Source organism: Heterocephalus glaber, unplaced genomic scaffold (genome assembly GCF_053883595.1).
Source record: "Heterocephalus glaber isolate CG9 unplaced genomic scaffold, H.glaber_assembly_v1.0 deba00001689, whole genome shotgun sequence".
In the NCBI taxonomy this organism is placed as follows: Eukaryota; Metazoa; Chordata; class Mammalia; order Rodentia; family Bathyergidae; genus Heterocephalus; species Heterocephalus glaber.
Window position 1 is genome coordinate 12,198,622 of NW_028258414.1, and position 4,920 is coordinate 12,203,541.

At 42.9% G+C, this 4,920-nt stretch overlaps 1 pseudogene; it reads right to left on the bottom strand.

Annotated features, from left to right (window-relative positions):
- Window positions 1-215: 215 nt before the first annotated feature.
- LOC101709416 (putative inactive 1-aminocyclopropane-1-carboxylate synthase-like protein 2 pseudogene) lies at window positions 216-1,630 on the bottom strand (annotated as a pseudogene).
- Between the last annotated feature and the right edge of the window lie 3,290 nt (window positions 1,631-4,920).

A 4,920-nucleotide genomic window follows, 5' to 3' on the forward strand; every position in this document is an offset into this window, starting at 1 on the left:
AGACAACAGAATTTAGGGGGAGAAAGTAAACATTTTAGCTCAAATAGATCAATATTTTTTCCCCTGAAAGACATAGGATTTAAACTCATCTTTGAAAACTAATTAGATTTTTAATAGAATATGGAACTTATCAGACATTGAATAGAAAAATAAAACCATATAAAAGAGACCCAGAGAACTCCCTTGATCCCTCCAGGCACCTCTATGCCCTCCACCCCAACTCCAATAAAACCATTATTTTATATACACAATGGCTAGCAAAGATTAAAAAGATGCAAAGTTTCCAAAGATGACAGATGCTCAGCTTAAAGAGGTTGATGACTGACTGCATCAGGTGCCATTGTTCCTAGAGGAGTCCACTTGGTCAGCTGCAGCAGCAGTTCAGACCCCAGCCTTGTGGACTGGAGGCTGATATCAGAGACCCCAAGCATGTGACGAGGCAGACAGTCTATGTCCTCACTCCATCTTCCAGCATCTCCTCTCCCCAGTATTGCTTCTGCTTCTCTATCACCTGACCAAGCCCACCCATGGCCTCTTTTAGTCAGTGAGGATTTTCTGCAAAGACAAGGAGAAACCAGCCAGGTTCCTTGAACCTGGAGGATTTGCCACAGGATAACACCAGCTTGTGGTCCAGGAAGCAGTGGTGGACGATCAGTTCTTCTTCAAATGTACATGGTTCCAGTAACTTTTTCAAGTTTATCCAGATATAAAGGCCAGAGACGTGATTATGACAGGGGATCTGGAACTCATCCAGCTCCTCCAACTCATGCAGTTTCTTAGTGACCTGGAGACAAAAGTGATCAGTGGGCAGGCACACTGCTAAACCTGTCTCTGTCCTGGAGCAGGCATTGCAGCTTGTACTGGGTGATGCCAGAGCCACTGTGGGGGTAGCCACAGGGGCTCATGGCAGAGGCCACATCCTTGTTGTGGGTATACAGAACACCAAAGCGGAAGCCAGTGATGCCAAAATCCTTACTGCCCCAGATCTTGTTGGGGTCAGGCAAACTTTCTAAGCTCAGAACACTGTGGAACGTGATGGAGTCATCAAACACGGACAGTACATATGTTTCATCTCAGATAACATATAGTTCATTTCTTTTGGCAAATTCCAGGCATTCTTTTAGTGTTTCCTTTGAGTTGACATCACCCACAGGATTCCGAGGGCTGGTAAGCAAGAGGCCTTTGACCTTTTTACTCTTAGTCTTAGCTTCAAGCTGGGCTTGCTCTAGTTTGCCCACAGTGAACCAGAAAGGCTGGGTGTTTGTATCAATGATCTCACTGTCCAGGTGGATGGGAATCAGTTCAAATTGCGCATGCAGCTGGGAGCTAAAAATGAAGCTACTGTGGAAGGGAGTCGGGCCCAGAATGGCATCCCCTGGGTAACAAAGAACCATGGCCAGAGCAGAGAAGACAGCACAGCAGCCATTTAGAACAACCACATCTCTCAGATTCAGGTGGCCAGCTGCTCTGCAGTCAAGAAGTGGGCCACTTCTGCCCACAGGAATGGATGTCCTCTCCAGTTGGGGTACTGTAGCAGGGGTTCCTCAATGTAGCACATGTCATCCTGACACAACCTTTCAGTCATAAGATCAACACACAGCTTGTTCTCACTGATGCCAAGGTTAAGGAAGCCCAAAGGGTTTAGGACAGTGTGGTATTTGTCTCCTTGGAAAGCCTCATAGTCCTAGAAGTTTGAATAGTAGAAATGTAGAGATGTCAACCCTGCTGTCGGACAGGATATGGCTAAGACATATAGTTTTAGAATCACTCCACTGGGTACCTGCCTGGTTATGCTGCATAAATGATAGGGCCTGGCTCATATGCTGGGTATTGTATCGGCCTCAGAAAGCTCACTGGAAACCCAGCTGCTATTCGTATGCATCTCTTTTCCAGCCTAGAATCCTTATGCTTGCTGAAACCGTTTTTCCTCCTCTCACTAAGTTTGTGTCTTAGCAATTAGATTTTTAACAGCAAGGGCATGTCAGAGGTTCAACTCATTTCGGGTGTCTTGTTGGATATGAAAAGAGAAAGGCCACCAGCTCCCTGTAAGTTCATGAAATTGCAAGATTGGAGTATCAGAGTACAGATGAATGGGAACAGGGTGGGTAGAGACTTCAGGTTAATTTACTTCCTTTAGGTGCATCCAGAAAATTGCAGTCATGAGAAACTATTGACCCTACTAATATACCAGTCAGCCAGGAAACTCTGAAACCTATTATATCAGATTAAAAAAAAATATCTTCTAAACCCTGTAGAATCTGTTCAACACCAGTCACACCCCGAACACTTAATGAAAGAAATGTGAACACAGGATACAAGTGTATAAGGAGTGGTGTATAAAAGAACTGTGCATTCAAATCAAGCCTAATCATTCATATTTATCATCAAACATGAGTGGAAAGATGGGTACGAGTCTCAGGTGTGCCATAAACTAGATTTGAATCACTTCTTGGCAAAGATACAAGAATAATTAAGGCCCCTTCCTGCCAGGCCTGTTATTGCCTTTCAGAGTGTGACTATGGTGACTAGGGCCATCTGTTCTCAGGAAGCTGCCCTAGCACTATGTCCTAGGTAAGTGGGCAGGGAGCGTTTCCCAAGAAGGTGAGTAGAGAAAGAGACAACTTTCCCATTAGGTCTGGAAAAAGCCCCCATAGGCTGTCATTCCTACAGTTCATTCAGAGAGGGTATACTCTCTGCAAGAGGTGAAGTATCACACTTCCTTTGTGACCTTTCCCTTCAGTCTAAAATTTCCTAGTGGACCCAAGTTCTTTCTTTCTATTTTTGAACTTGGATTCACTCACATCAAAAGTACTCCCCACTCCTTGCACTGCTGGAAGGAGGTCATGTAAAATGACCCAGATCTTTTGGAAAAGACCAAAGTTTGAATGATCAGAAAGCCTAAAAATATTCATCATTCATTATTTGATGATTTATCATATAATCCTATTTCCAGAAATCCATCTTGAGGAAGTAATTCTAGACATAGTAAAACATTTAGGCATAAGGATACTCACCATTGAGTTATATAATTGCAAAAAATTGGAAGCAACCTAGATATCCAGAATAGGGGAAAGGTTAAGTCACAGTGTACTGAAATGATGAATTACAGTGTTAACAAGTGCTTGGAGACTGTTATTTTCAAAAATAAGGGAAGAAAGTGAGATATGAAATTGATTACAGGATATGACTTTAACTCCTTAAAAATAAAAAAATATTGAAAAGAAGCAAAAATGTTAGCAGGGGTATTTTTAGATGTTGAGATTTTCTCTTGCTTATATTCATCTAATTTTTTTATTGAAAAGCTTTTGTTATTATCAGGATGAAAACATTATTAAAATATTTTTTAAAAGCCTGAACAAAAACATTAGCAATGGAATTTAGGGAAAATACAAGTGTTATTTATTTTCTTCTTTATATTTTTCTGCACTTTCCTAATTATATATTATTTAAATAATTTAAGAAAATTCCCAGGGTGACTGTCCTGGGGTTCCCACTCCAACTCCCCACCCCACCCTGGCCCTGATGAGAAGGAGCACGTATTCTCATTAGCACTCCATGACCTGCCAAAGTGGCCCAAGCGGAAGATACACTAATGTGCTTGTCACTATATTTACACTACAGGTGGCAGGAAGGACACAGGATTAAGATCCAAGGGGGTGGCTGCTTAGGAAGTCTCAGGAAACTAAATCAGGGTTGGGCTGTTAAGTGAAAACATCACTTCTGAACATCTTTGCCAGCTGTTGCTACATTCTCTGTCCTGGCCTTGGAAGTGCAGTCTCCCTTGTCCCTACAAATGTCCAACCTGCACACCATCAGCAGGAGTCAGTCAACACCAGGTGCCAACCTGGGCAGGCAGCCCCACTGGAGACTTTGGGGTGTCCACTGCTTGCTCCAAGGTCTAGCTGACCCCAGCTGCAGGGAAGTCAGATCCCATGGGGTGATGTTTTAGGCAACCTAGACAAAGCCCAGGAAATATCTGGGAGAGCTTTCCATCATCTCAAACATCTGGCATTCAGTTGAATGATAAGGGCACTGGAATGACAGTCACCTGTCTTCCAGCTCTTCTAATTAAGAGGGACTTTGGGCAAGCTTGATCTGTGCCTCAGTTTCCCTATGTAGCATTGCACATTGAATGTGGCATATAGCTGATACATAATAAATGTGGTTGCATGAATGACAAAAAGTAGCATAGGGGGAGCCTTCCGGGCCACTGTACCACCACCCCCAGTGCTCAGGAGCAAAGCCACCCCCAGTGCCGAGGAGGTGAGATGTGTGGGCACCAGCAGCACCCCCCCACACACTCTGTTGAAATGAGAAGACATGTAAACAAGTCTCAAAACCAGACTTCCAGAACACCTAAAGCAACCCCAAAGGGAAACAAGATGGAACAATCTGATACTCAACCACCTGGACTCCCTGAACTGGCAGCGAAAGAGGGTCTGGAAAAAATGAACTCAAAAATAATGTCTCAGATAACAGCAGAGATTGTGCCCGTGGTGCAAGACATGGTTAATAAATCGAGAGAGGACACAGATAAAAAAATGGAGGAGCTGAGGAACATGATGGAATCCCAACATAGGAAACAAATGGAATCCATAAAACAGATACAAACAGATTTCCAGGAGATTAAAAACTCCACTGAAAGTTTACCCAGCTGAATGAGCCAATGTGAGGACAGAATTTCAGATATAGAAGATAAGATCGCAATTAATGACAAGGAAAAGAAAATTTTCTTTAAAATACTAAGGAACCACAAAAAATCAATCCAGCACCTGCTAGACAGTGCAAAGAAGAATAACATAAGACTGATTGGAGTCAATGAAGAAACAGGAGAGAGTGCAGATGACATAAAAAAACTGTTCGCAGAAATCATGGCAGAAAACTTCCCAAGTAGGGGAAAAGAACTTGACATACAGATAA